Below are 15,234 nucleotides of genomic sequence, written 5' to 3' on the forward strand. Positions count from 1 at the left end.
GCTTGGGTGCAGGGAAAGCAGCAGGAGCTTGTTCCGTAGCCGGTCCCATCCACACCTCTGCTCCTCTCTCTCCCGAGGCCCCGCTGCCAAGCCCCCAGGCTCCCTGAGCTTCTGCCCTTCTCTTCTACTCTACTTCAAGCCCATTTCCTCTTCCTTTATTCCCTGATTATCCCCAGCTGGAGTGATTTTTCTATCATAGAATCTGAAAAAATTTCCTGCAGCTGAAAAAGAGGTGCCAGAGGTCAACGCCCATATGGTGGTTCCTGAAGAGAGCCCCTTGTTAGGGAGACCCTCACCAACACTCACGGGGCATCAGGCATGTTGCAGGGTGGACCACCCCCAATAAGAGTTTGCTGTGACCCCAAGGCACGCACAGCATCCCTGCTCACTAAAATATAGTTGTAGTCCTTTATTAAGAAGCAAAAATAAAAAAATTGCTCATGTTTCTTAGTAGAATTATTTATGAGGGAGAAAAAGAAATTGTAATAGAAAGAACAAATTTCACTCCATGTTAGATGTGTTCGTTTGGCTTTAATCCTGTACCTTGTTTTCTAGGCTCAGACTTGCTGTTTCTGCACCTTTTGTAAAAGAAAGTTGCCTTTAGAATGAAATATCCAGGAGGGCCTATTCTCCCGGCTCTGATCTTTAAGAATATTTGCTCTTCTACACTTATGTATAGATGGCAAGTTGTAAAATAGTGAATAACCTTTCTTTTTTTTGGAGGTTATACGGGGGCACCATAATTTGACCCACATGGACAGCTGCAGGAACAAAGGATTTCAAGGACAAACAATTCATACAACAAGAAGATTGCAACAACCAGCCACATCCCTGCCCCTTTTTGGTATAAAAGGAGACTGAATTCTGCCCTGGGGATGAGAGTTCTACTGGATAACAATATGCCATTTCCTGGGCCTGCCAGCTTTTCAAATAAAGTCTCTTTCCCTTACTCCAACATCTCATCTCCCGATTTATTGGCCTGTCATGCAGCAAGCAGAACGAGTTTGGACTTGGTAACAAATTGACTGCCTTAGAGGTAGTATGTCTCCACTGTTTCCTCATTTCCAGTATGTCACAATCTATCAATTTTATATGCTTTTTAACAACACGAACAAAAAACCTATTATAAGGAATTGATTCCACAGAAATAAAATTATTTCTACTCCTTCAAAACTTTTTTCTATTTTAGTTTGTTTTGCTTATTGAAAAGAAAATAAATTCAAATCATTTTATATCATGTATTTTTATAGCTAGATATTGTAAATACTACAAAGGTATTTAAATTGCAATAAAAATTGTTCATATATTAGTATAAAGATATATACACAATCAATGCAGATTAGGAAAGGAGTAGATATTTACTAAAAATCCACTGCACATCCAGTCTTTTACAAGCATATCCTGGAATATAAGCTCTATTATCCAGGGGCCCCCCACCCCCATTCTCACTGCCGTGTCCCTTAGTAATCAACTACCAAGGCACCAGCATAGAACCATGCGATCGCTATTTTAGGTGTAAATGAGGGAATTAGCTCATTCAATTCTAAAACAGAAACCTTAAAATAAATACTGAACTTATTTACAGATAAACAAATTTGGACACAAGAAAGTACAGTTTCTCCCCAAATTCACAAAGATAATAACTGGTAAAGGCAAGATTTGAACTCATCTGCCTTGAATATAAAGCTAAGGTGGAAATCCCCTTCGACTGTGGAGGAACAGCAGCACAACCTGTCACCTTATCTTTGTTCGGATCTGGCTTTAGACAGCCTGAGACAGCACCCCATTCCTATGGAACTCGAGGGCAAACAATAACAATAAGGATTTTATATTCAGTATTTTCTTAAGTCTCAATTATATAAAGTGTCAGCAGGTCAGCAGAAAACTCTGGGAAATATGAGTGGGTCCAGAGCTTTTTGCTGATAAGAAACTCAATCTATCAGGACAGAGTGACCTTCCCATGAGAGGCCTCATGTACATAAACTAAAGGCAGCTGAGCAATGAAAACTAGCAAGAACATGGAACTCAAGCAAGAAGGATCCCTACCATTCCCTGCCCAGTTGCCTCTTCACCCTTGTGGACAAGATGGCAGAAGGTCCAGGTTCTTGTCCAAGTTACAACATCATGGATTCTCACCCATAATATATTACGACTCTATTCTGTCTTAAGTCCTTTCCAACTAAAATATGATGACACCAATATCTCAGCAGAATGTCTATGTCTCCACTTTCTCTCTTCTATTAGGAGACTATATCTATGGCTACAAAGCAGAAATTCAATTAAAAACACCATGCACGAAGCCTGGTGAACGTCTGTGTAAGAGACACTGTTCTCACGCTCAGTGAGTGAAAACTCAGAAAAAGTGGTCCTTCTCCCTCTGCAAGTGGGAGGGAGGCTGATTGTGTGTGTGTGTGTGTGCACGCGTGTGTTTGTAAATCAAATACAATGTATTCTGGGATGTGCACAGATTTTCTTTATGTTACTATCATTTCATGAGGATGAGCCAACCTTTAAATTAATTTGAATCTAGTATTCTGAGAGAGTCTCAGGCTCTTTTGGTGGAGGATGGGAAAGGGGAAAGGAAAGGAGGAAAGAAGTAAATGAAGCAAAGTTGTAAGAATACTGCTAGGGAAAGGCAAGTCATTAATTTTGTTCCTACTTGCATCACACACAAATTAGGGACTGGCTTTCCCCCATGTCTTGTCAAGCACTGAGTTGCAGAAGAACAGCCGACAGCCCATTTCTCACTGAGCTTGTGACTGTACGTGGCATCTTATAGACACTAATTATTTAACCTGACCAAACAATCTAGCAGCAGGCTGTAATTCTCCTATTTTGAGAGATAAGAAAACAGGAAGTGAAAGAGGGTATATAGCTTGACAAAAGTCAGAGGACAAGTAAACTAAAGAGGATGAATTCAAACTCAGATCTGAATGCAGAGTCTGATCTTCCCACTCCCAGGGCTGGAAAATCCTTAACACACAGGGTCCCCAGCTCCTCTGCATTGTTCCTGGCACCAAGCATTTCCCATGGTGATATTCTCCAGTTCTCAGACACAGCGCTCTGTGCAGCCAATAACCTCCATTCGACCTTGATCATCTACCTGCCATGCCCACCAGACTTCACCAGGCAGGAAAGCTGGCTTTCAACTGCATACAAAGCCACCCCTGGTTTATCCTGGACTCTTCAGCGGCTTTTCCAGCGTAAAGGCAGCCATGAAAGTGCTCACAGTTTGTACATGAGCCACACTACCTCTCTCCATCTGTCTCCTCATCTATACTACTTTGCTATGACCATTTTGAGAATCTTGGAAACAAATTTTTAAAAACAGAAAAGAAAGGATTCTGTAACTAGTACTTAATACTTACAATTTTAAATGAGAAGTTACAAAGTGAGTATTTACAAACCGAATCTTCCTTCCTAGGTGTCAGTTTTAACAGTTAAAAAATATAATAGCAAAAAATTCTCACTTAAAAAATTAACAAAATCATCAACAATAATCTGGAATAAACTCAAAAACAATGCCCATGTTGTACATGGAGAAAGTACAGGACTGTACTGTGGGGTAAAGTAAGAGGTGTGAAAGTAGAGACATCAACATTTTGTATGGAGGAAAGCAGTTTTGAAAAAATGTACGTTCTCCTAAATATAATTCAAAATTACTAAAAAATCCCATGACAACACTTCTTTTTTTTTTAACTTGAAAAATTATATTAGAATTCTTCAGGAATAATAAAGTCATAATACTAGCCAAGAAAATATGGGATGGTAAAGAGAATCAAAAAAAATCGCACTGTCAGATATTAAATATATTTTTACAATATGTAAGATATAGTGCTAGAGTAAGAAAGTAAGATTGACAGAAATAAACCATGAGCTCAAAAAGAGACTCTAGTGTACATAAGTATTCTTTACAGGTGTGATTTCAAGTTAAAAAGCAAAGTATGAATTCAATAATTGTCTTGGGACAATCAGAGAATCCCCTGGAAAGAACAAATTCTATTCCAGTCATAATGACCGCAAGAAAAATTACAGAAAGTGATGTGAATATTAGAAAGTACTAATAACAGCGAATATAATTCTTTGCTCATATTAATTCAACTTCTCCTCACTATAACAAGTACCATTATCATCTCCATCTTAGAGATTAAAAAAACCTACAGAAGAAATTTATACCGTTATAAGAAAGTATTTCTAAGAATAATATCAAGGATAAAACCCAAAAAGAAGACATTTACTATCTTAAGATTATTTTGGGCCACAACAAAAATGAACCTACTGAACAAAATGAAAGGCAAAAAATGACAAGGAAAAGCTCTCTGATACATCTTGATGAAGACAAGGGGTTAATGTTCATAATATACATAGAGCTGTCACAAAGCAACAAGAAGCTCCCTCACTTAAATGTGTTCAACGGACAAAAGAGATCATTCACTTTTTAAAAGTCAGATGGCTAATGAGTGAAAAATGCTCAATACCTCACTGGTCATCAAGTGTAAATTAAAACAATGAAAAAGTACTTTTGCTCATCATATTGGCACATATTTTTAAAAGATATTCTAGCTAGTGTCCATGTTTGAGAGAACAAACTGTGAGCGATCTTCTGGAGGACGACATGTCAATGGATATGTAAACTCTGAAAAACGTGTGTACACACAGGCTGAACTCCACTTTTAGGAATCGTTTCATTTAGAAAAAATCAGTTCAAAAAGATGTACTCATCAGAGCATTTACACAGCACTGTTTAAAATGGTGAGAAGAAAAGCTGAAGTGAAATCATATCCAGCGATAGAGAATTGGTTACATAAGTTATTCTACATCTTTTCATTCCCCAAAGGAGAAGGAATTTCTAGATTCACTTGAAAGGAGCCTGTGATTTATGTAGTTGTCACATCCAAGGACTAAATTTCCAGAAACCTTAACTAGAGAAATACTTATACAAGATCGCAGGAATGTTTGTATAAGAAGGATTCCAGTCAAACACCCTTTCTGACAGTGGAAGATGGAGAAAACTTAAGTGTCTACCATCAAGACAATGATGCGGTAAATCACGGCGAGCTGTGGGCACTAAAGTTCCGGCGTTTCGGCGTGGTCCAAGGCCTTGTCCACAGTACTCTCCCACGAAAGGTGTCCTTACACAAGAGACCAAACCTGCACATCAGGAAAACCCTCTACTCTATCTGAAAGGACCGGGTGAGACTAGAGGGGGAAGAAGTCAATGATATATACCTGAGTGAATAAACCGAGCTGCAGAAAACATATAGTATGGCCTTATTTTTCAATAAAGCATATATACACTCACATATACATAGATTTCTCATATTCGTGATGTATGTGTATATATATATGACATAGGCATAAAGGTCATGAAATACATACTCCATATTGTCAGCAGTTTTTACTCTCTGGAAATAAGGGGAAGGGAAGTAGGGGACTTTCGGTACCACCACAGTTCTCTTTTCAGTATTTCAGTTAAGTATACTTGGAGTTTAAAAGTTTATTTAAGTCCAAAGTAAAATGGACGATGCCTCCACCAGACAGAATGCTATACTGGTCATTAAAAATCATGACAGTGGAGATAGAATATTGTAGAAAAATGTGTAATAAGCCGAATGGAAAATGGAGGTCTCCATACAGAAAACAGGCACACAGTGCTCGCTGGTTTTTATGACAGAGGTAATACACACTGATGAAAAGAACAGAAAATAGATGTTAAAGTGTTAATTATTATCTCTGAGTACTGGGAACAAGATAGACACTTTTGACACTTTTTTCAGACTTTTATATTAAATACACACTATTTTTCACCTGAAAAAAGCATTTTTTGATGTCTAGTACCACACATTGGAAAAAACACACGAGTACTTACATAAACAAATAACTAGGAGACACCGCAGCACCGTCACGCAGTGTAGAAAGGGCGATCCTGAATAACACCACGCAGTTACATAAGGACCCACAAAGTGAGAGCACCCCCTGTAACAGGGCGCCCCCCCTTCTATTTGTCAGTTGTGTCTTCAGGGCTGAGGCAATTCTGAGCACGGCCAGTGTCAGTGCTGGTGTCTGGATGGATGCCACTGGAGGTGAAGGCACCTGCAAGCTGAGAGGAAGAACAGAAATCATCCTCTGCTTTTTCTGTCTTGTTTCTTTGTTACTTTTAAAGAGAGGCGTAAATAAGATAAACTGAATCTTCCCTACTGAAATTTCAGTAATGAAACCGTTTTTAAAGTGTTCACAACTTATATTCTGCCTATGACTGTCTTTTCAACAAAGCATCATATTTATTAAATGTTAATTAACTCAGTTAATTAACTACTTGTTGAAACCAATTAAAGAACATGAAATGCACTACGTGAAAGCACCAAGCCTGCAGTGACTAGCTCAGCTGTCTTGACGTCAGTGCAGTCAAACCCCACCATCCCGTGGCCCTGAGCTTCTGATGCTGGTAAGAGAGCACGCTGCTGCCTCAGATGGAGAGAAACGGTGAAAGCATTTTCTGAAATCTACAGCACTGAAAAAACATAACTGATAAATCCCAGGCTCCTTTGAGGCTGTCATTTTCCGTTTCTGGCCAACACCCGTTAATGAGCAGAACCACCCCATTCCCGAGTCATGGGACTCACGTGGGCAGAAGTTTTGGAGAATTTTCCAGGTATAGAATGTAAACCAACTATACATAAGACTCTGAAAAAGAAAAGATGCAATACTTTGATTTTGGAAGACACTAAAATATTCTCCTAATCCTTAGTATTTGGAAAGGCTGGGCTTCTACTAAGCCACTTATTTATTTCACAGCCAATGAGCATCTTCCACAAACCCTGTATCCCTGTGTCTGCTGGGAACTTCAGGCACATTGATGCTGTCTATCTTATAAGTCACAAGGCAGAGGCGTGTGTCTCACGCCTGCAACTCTCACACAGACTCAACTCCTAGCCTCACTGTATGAACTTGGCCCCATTTTCTCACCTGTTTATTTGGTATCTGTTCTTCTGTAAGCTGCCTGAAATGCTTCTTGGAACAAGTCAGAAGAATGAGTGGGTAGAGAAATGGACAGATGGACAGGTGAGAGATGGGCAGACAAACAGAGAGTCTCCAAGAGAAGGGGAGCAATCAAAATTACCTATGCAAAACCCTCTTCTAGTCAGGGAAGGAAACCACCACGGAGAAGTGTGAAGAGGCAGGTAGCTTAGGACTGTTTCCTGGATTCCATGAAAAGTAACACCAAGAGATGAGAGGGTAGAAGTATAAATAATAAAAGAAAAAAAGCATGCATGTTTGAAAAATATATCTACATTATGTACTTTCTAAAGAATAGAGTCAAATCAGCAAGGCCCAATAACACAGTCCTTGGGTATTTACAGAAGTGAGAATCCCATCTCCAATTCGCAAGGCATCCCTTCGGAGCACTGAGGATCTACACGGTGTGGTCATAAAGCCATCACCGCAAAAGCTATGCTATCCTGCACTTACGAGGAAAGAGCAGCTGTGCTCGGTCTGCCTACACGCGTCTTTTACAGCCCTCAGCACCTCTACGGGGGAGGGACGCCTAGCGAGCCCCATCTCTGCAGGACAGAAAACAAGTCCAGGAGAGGCTAAGCCGACCCACCAATTCTCCATCTCACAGGACTTGTCACTCCAGACCCGGACTCGAACTCGGACCCACGTTTGTAACCACAGTACTACAGTACTTTATGTGCTTTTTGTGTGTATAATACATTTGTTTCTGGCATGAAAGGGTATTTAATAAATGATCGGTTGTCTTGTCTATCTCATTAGCTCACAATCTTTATATTTTTGTATTGTACTCTTCCCCTGGAGAAAGGAACGGAAAGAGCGGGGGTCAGAATGAGGTGGGGCTCCATTCTTTATCTGTTATCTCATCTCATCCAAGTCCCCAAACAGGGAGAAAGAGCAAGTGTTCTCTTCATCATTTAAAGAGAGGGCTCCAGTGATGGTGACTTACTCAACTCCAAAACCAAGTCTGGGGGAAGGGCACATGCAGCAACGAGAGCAGTATCACCTGTAGGAAGGCAAAAAGAGCTCAGGGGATGGCTCAATGGGTCAGCCTGATTTAATTTCAATCGATAAAACAATAACACACTCTAAAAATATTAGCATACAATGGATTTGCTCTTTCTTGACATCTAGCAAGTTTCCACATCTCACATGTAACATTATCATGAACTAGTGAAAGGAAGAGTCCACAGACAAGGAAAATCAATGCCACAGGCAGGCTGAAACCCAGGCTGGAGGAAAGGAAGAGAAAGGGCATAGTTAAGAAGAGGGGAAATTCTGGGAAAAATACATCATCACAAGGACTCTCAAACATCATCCAGCAATCATATAATCATTCTTTCAAGAGAGAGTTACTTAGGTCCTATTTTGTGCAGCATTGTACAGTGGGCGAAGCAAGAGCACAGCGTCCGGTGGCAGCAAGTTGCGGAGCTCCAATACACTTCTGATCCCGGTACCTTGCACACTTGTCCTCAGTATAAAGGCAAAAAATATAGTAAAATAATCCAATGTAAACTCTATGCAATGCTGAAAAAAAATTAAAGAAGACCTAAATACCTGGACAGACACACCACGCACATTCCTGGATCAAATGACAGCATTCTTGGTATGGCAGTGCTCCCCAGAGCGATCCATATATTCAACGTGGACTCGATCACAATCCCAGCGGGTTGCTCTGCAGAAACTGACTATCTGCTCCTACAATTCATATGGGAATTCGAGGATCTCAGTAACCAAACCGTAGTTGAAATAGAAGAACAATTTGAGAGGACTTGTAATTCTCAATTTCAAACCTTACAACTGTATCTCCAGGTGAGATTAGAGGCCATTTTTAAGTTATAATTGTGTTTATCCTTATTTTCTAAATTCTGTACAATGAATATACCTGTTAGAATAAGAAATATAAAAAGTAAGGTATTTTTTAAAACATGCAAACCGATTCATTCATTGGGAAAAAAATATTTTGACTATAAAGATGAAAACAAATATCTAGTGAAAAAGGACTATTTAAAAACAAGAGTGCATTTACATTTTTCGTAAATTGGAACCTGAAAAGCACAAACACATCAAGTTTCTAGGGAGAGTGTTGCAACATATTAATTGTTATTTCCAAAATTCTAATTGAACAATGAAAACTCAAGAAAGGGAAAATCTTGATTGACAGCCAACTGCAAACACATGGAGATCAAAGGCCTAGAAATCATAGTTCCTTTAACTCTGCTACTAACTCAATAGGAGAGGAAATTCCTCACAGAGGGGACAGTGGAATCCCATGCATAAGACAGGATACACACTACAAACTGCACTAGAATTTGGGGTGGTTTCCTTAGAAGAATTCTAAAGTTACAACATTGCTGAAAAACTATAAAAACACTGACAGACAGATTAAAACACACAGTCATATATATTATATAGAAAGATATGAAGTCTGCTCCCATGTTGCATAGAAATACGAACATATTTGTTCATTTATGGGCACTGATTACTTTATCCCAGGTAGAATATTTCAACTAAAATAGATAATCAATAATACACTCCTCTTGTCAAGGCTAGTTGATAAGTTACTCTGCTATGTAAGCATAATGTGTCTAAGATAGATTTAAAATTAGTGAAAAAGATTTTTGTATGGTTTCTTGAACCCTTCTCAAAACACCAAGCTTAATTTTAAAATAAATCTGAGCAGTATTTCTATATGATCTTTTCCCTCGTGAAACGAACAACACAGTCTGTTGTCAAAATTCTTTCCTTACAATGATTCACGAGCACCGTATCCTCACAAAACTGCTGGACAGCAAGGCACTATCCAGACACTGTGACAAAAGAAATGAAACACAAGGAAGACAGTGACCCTATTCTGCAGGGCTAATAATCTGTTCCAACACCGGGTTTTTATTTGATTGGTTTGATTGGTTAGAAAAATAAAATCACTCAAGTACATTCTTCTTTGAGCATTATGTAAATCATGACTCTCTTTTTAGTGTCATGAGCAGGAAAGACTTGAGCATGAATTGATTAGATCAACTAGGCACAATCATCACTGGAGCCTGAGTAATAAATAAGTACATGAGACCTAAAATAAACCTACACAGATCTCTACAAGGAAAATGAAGAGGTGAGTTCCCCAATGAGAAAACAAACAATCAAGAAATCAAAAAAGGAAAACTTTTTCATTAACGATTCCAGGCAGTAGTGGAGCATGGTGGTGAAGATCACAAATGCTGGGGACAAACATGAGGGTCTGAAATCCCACAGCACTGGGTAGCTGTGACACTGATATTTCAGTGAAATTTTCTGCAACTCAGTCTCCTATCCATAGACTGTGGACAACCACAGCACCCATCTCCTAGAACGGTCTTAAGAATTAAGTTATTTTTTATATAAAAGTTTAAATAAAATACCTCAGATTTTAATTACCCCAAAAGCTCAAGGAACAAAGAAAACAGTGATAAATTGGAGTTCATCAAATGTTAAAAATTTGCTTCAAAGGACACCATCCAGAAAGTGAAAAAACAACAGAGAGGAGAAAATTTTTTCAAATTATTTATCTGATTAAGTATTCAGATAAAATAAAAGAAAAAACTCCTACAACTCAAGAAAAAGAGAACTCAATTAAAATGTGAATAAAGTATCTGAAAATGTATTTTTCAAAGAAAATATACAAATGGCCAATAAGCACAATCAAACGATGTTCAATATCATTAGCTGTAAAAGAAATCAAGTCAAAACCACTAGGAGAAACCGCTTCACACTCACTACAATAGGTTATAATAAAAAAATGTGTAACAAGCACTAATGAAGACACAGAGGAAGCGGAGCGCGCAGCCCTTACTGGTGAGGATGTAACACAGCGTGGCCACTTTAGAAAACAGCCTGGCAGGTCCTCAGAGAGTTGAACATTTGGTTTATGAATGACCCAGCATTTCTGCTCTCTGGTCACACAAGTAAGAGAACTGAAAACAAATGTCCACATAAAAACTCCTACAGGAGTATTCACGGTGCCATTACTCTTCACACCCAAAAAGCAGAAACAACACAAATGACTATCACCTGATGAATGGGTAAACAGTGGGGCCCGGATATACAGTAGAATATAATTCAGCAATAGCAAAGCATAGAGTACTGACCCAGGCCACAACCTGGAAAAACATTGAAAAAGTTACTCAGTGTGAAAGAAGTCAGTCACAATAGACAGTTCCATTTACATGAAATAACTTGTTTTACATGAAATGTCCAGCACAGGCAAATCCACAGAGAGAGAACAGTGGCTGCCTGGGGCTGGGGGAGGATGAGGAAGATGGGAATGACTGCTTGTGCATACAGGGCTTCCTGTTGGGGGATGAAAATATTCTAAGATTGACTGCGATGCACAATTCTGGGCATTGAGTAAAAACCGCTGTACATTTTAATGGGTGAATTGTATTAAAACTGTTAAGGACAAAAGCACCTAGGGCCAGAACCTTCAAATAGTAAATGCAAATTGCTAACTTTTATTACAGGAAGAAGAAACTGCCCTCAGCATGAAAGCAGGAGATCGGCAAATGTGGGTTAACAGAATTGGACAAGAGCATTTCACTTGAAAGAGTTGCTGAGTGTACACGAAATATTCAGAAATAGGAAAATCAGCTTGACATCACGAAGAAGCATTCTGCTTCAAATGCAGATCAAGGATTCGGCAAGCCCAGCTGCTAGAAATAACCAGAGAAGAAACCTGGTTCTTAAAACAAGCACCAGAGCCAACAAGGAAATGGTGGTGAGGAAAGCAGGCAGCCAAAAATCTGGAACAGTTTGCTACAAATAATTTCTCCATTGAAAATTCAAAAATAAAATGAAAGTGATGCAATGCTGAGCTGGCCTCAAGTTAAAGGGCTTCCTCTGTTGCTCGACAGTACTGTAACCCCGAATATGAGACTCAGGAGAATCAGCATGGCTCCTGGCAGTCCCCAAGTGACTGCCCACCAGCACGCTTACCACCATCACATCTGCCAGGGTTGTATTGCACAGAAGAGACCAACTTCTAAAAGGCCCAGGAAATGTTGACAAGGGAAGAAAAGGCTGCTGTCAGTCCTGGGACAGAGGCCCTGTGAGCAGAGGCCAGAAGGCTGCAGGTGAACTGGAGTAGACCTGGGGCAGGAAGGGACCACGGAAGAGCAGATCTCAATTTTCTACTCTCTCTCCCTCGGGTAGGAGAGATAAAGCCTGCATCCTTCTCACCTGGAACTGTGGGTTCTGGCTGGCAGAAGTCTTACGTACAGGGAATGAATACTCAAGACTCTGTGGAAAAAGTCAAGAAAGCGAGAGGGCGTAGGGACCCAACTCCACGATTCTCTCAAATGCTCTCACATTTATTGTGTATAATCAAAGGAAAACGTCATTAACAGTTGTGTGATAGTAAGCAGGAACTTGGGGAAAGAAGGATGAGACAGAGATTGTAGAATCCACCATGAGTACAAAGGCTTAGTGTATCTTTAGGGAAGTCATGGGGTGAGGGGAATAAGATACATTCTTTAGACATGTGAATTACAAAGCAGACCACCAGACCAGCTAGGTCCTTGTTTGGGGGATAATAGAGTATCTAACTGCACACAAGCCCAGCCTTTATAGCTGAGGGCCTGGGTCATTGCTTTGCGATGAGCAGAGTGCTATCTAAAACCTCATCTACGCAAGCAAAGCATTATCTCTGCTTTTTAAGGCAAGGAGACAGGAGTGAGTATGCACAGGGCCCTGCTTGCAAAGCAGTTACTAAGTATATGTTTTCTTCTTAAATTTGACAGGCGGCTGGGGTCTGTTAAAATTTGTTAACCCAATCATGGGCTCCCACATGGAACCATTATGGAGGACACCCTAGGGTGACAAATCCTGGCTCTGGGTCTTTTCCTGCCAGCTTCAGCCACTCTAGCAGAGTCTAGGCACATTCCTGAATAATGATCATACAGAACCACCCACACTGTTAACCCCTGGTGCTTGAAACTTAATTTTAGCTCTACACAACTTAATGTAGAAAAGTTTCAGAAATAAAAGATATTATATTTATTTTATATCTCATCATAGGACTGATTTTTCTGATTGCTCTAAGCTGCTTCTTCTTGGTAAAGCACCTAATTCTGCAGGTGAATTCAGTACTTTCTTTGGGCATAACTAGCCAGTTTGGGCTCGCTAACTTCTATTGGTCAAATACCGATACACTTAATTGATTTCATTGTTAATCAATTTCAGCTGGGAGCAGATGGAGTGTCACTCTGTTCCTCAGCCCACCCTCAACTCTTTATCATCAGCAACTCAGGCCTCCGGAAACCAAAAAAAGCTTTTGTTTCCCTTCTACAGTTTCAACAAACCCAACAGGATACATAAGCCTGGAGAAAGAATTCAAAACAAATGTTAAAACAAAAAATCAATAAACCTGAAGCAACTCCATCTCCGAATCATGATACACAATGACATGAGATTAAGTGTGTCAGGCACAAAGCATGGGTGAGCCTGACCACCTGATTTCTATTCTTCAAAGGAAGGAAAGTTTTCCTATTTTTTATTATCACTCTGTCATTGTTTCTGATTAAGCCAAAAACTAGTTTATGAAATAATTAAGCATTGAAATAACAGATTTTGGTTGTATCAATTACAGAAGGCATTCAGAGGTGTTAGGAAAAACCACCTCTGTAAAAAATGTCTTCCACTGTGAAGAACACGTATACAAAATGCAACAGAGAATTCAAGCTCTTGTGGAGAGGAGTAAAAGCCACAGAAACAAAGCAAAGTCATTACTATGAGTCAACTCAAAATTCACTGGACAATCATGTTCAATGCATTCAATGAAATTTAAAGGCATACTGCAAACCATACACTTAATGATCTGCAGGCTAGAGGAAGAATTTCTCTCTTTAACACACAAGATTAATCAACAGGGTGCCCCACCAAACAAGGACCAAAGAACAATCAGGTTTTTAACAATTCTGAAATATCAGCATTTTCTAAAGATCAAAATCCAGAAATTTTAAACATTCATTCACACCACAATGAAACAAGCACTTAAAAAAAAAACCCAAAGAAAATAAGCACGTAGAACATGTACATAGATCAATGAGTATTTCTTGTGACGCTGGAAGAAACAGGCTATAGTCTTTTGCTTGAGAAATAAAACTACTTTTAAAGATAAATGCTAAAACACATTTCATCATTCATGTTGCCTTGAAAAATCTGAGGCACTTGTATCTGATTAGAAAAGCAATTCTGAGTAATAGTGTGTTACAATTCAGTGCCAGTTTGCTTTAGAAGAAAAGAGAAAAGAAAAGCTACTGTTTCTCATATCCTGCACAAAGTGTGAAGTGTCTCCCTGCCTCTTTCTCCTCCCGTTTTCTAAGCTCATGCTTCCCAACCCTTCTGAAACAACTATGAGAACCTCTTATTCCCGCCAATATGCCAAATGACAAAAGAAAATCAATTTATTTGTGTAAGTATATGCTTATACCTTGAACTGGAAGAGAAAGATATCAGAAGTCTATATGGAACTTATTTCTACATTCCTGAAATCACACACACAAACGTTCACACAGACACAGACACAGACACATACCCCCTGGATTACTGGGAAATTCACAAGGTTATGATTTCCATCTTCTAGAAGATAACTTTGTAGTTAGATTAAAATACAAAACTGTCAGCTTTGGAAAGCCTTGATCACCTGCTAAACCATCCAAATATCAAAGAGACCCAATTAGCCTTCTCGGTAGAATGTAATTTCCCATGATGGCAAAACATACCCTAAGAAGTACTGGATCCAAGTCTCGTGTTTATCACTAGCTATGATCGTTTTTAAGCACATTAACAGATTCAGAAACCTATGTCTCAACAGCATTTATTCTTATTGAAATAGTATACGTGTTCAATTGCCTATACAGAGACCAGGTCCCATGATGGAGTTTAAGAGCTATTTTGTGTATTGCAATATTTATTTTTAAGTGCAGACAAGGAGGGTGGGTATTACTCAGTTGTAGAGCACCTGCATAGCATGCACAATGTCCTTGCTTCAGTCCCCAGTACCTCAAAAAAATAAAATAAAATAAGGGCATATTTAAAAATGAGTAAAGTTATAAAAAAATGCAGACTAAAAACCACTGCAATCTAGGAGACACAATTACAATAAAAAAACAAGAGTTTCTATCAATTATTGGCTATTTGCCAGTCACAGAGACAACCAGAAATCACACGATGATTCTCAGCAACCCT

The 15,234-nt window shown here is 39.2% G+C and overlaps 1 protein-coding gene across 1 annotated transcript in view; it reads right to left on the reverse strand.

The window, feature by feature from the left end:
- Nucleotides 1–5,935: 5,935 nt before the first annotated feature.
- LOC140701208 (uncharacterized) overlaps nucleotides 5,936–15,234 on the reverse strand; it is a 541,330-nt gene continuing 532,031 nt past the window's right edge. Inside the window, exon 19 of the mRNA XM_072976649.1 lies at nucleotides 5,936–6,093. The gene's annotated coding sequence lies outside the window, so the exon portion shown is untranslated. The remainder of the gene's footprint in view (nucleotides 6,094–15,234) is intronic.

Source organism: Vicugna pacos, chromosome 14 (assembly GCF_048564905.1).
Source record: "Vicugna pacos chromosome 14, VicPac4, whole genome shotgun sequence".
In the NCBI taxonomy this organism is placed as follows: domain Eukaryota; kingdom Metazoa; phylum Chordata; class Mammalia; order Artiodactyla; family Camelidae; genus Vicugna; species Vicugna pacos.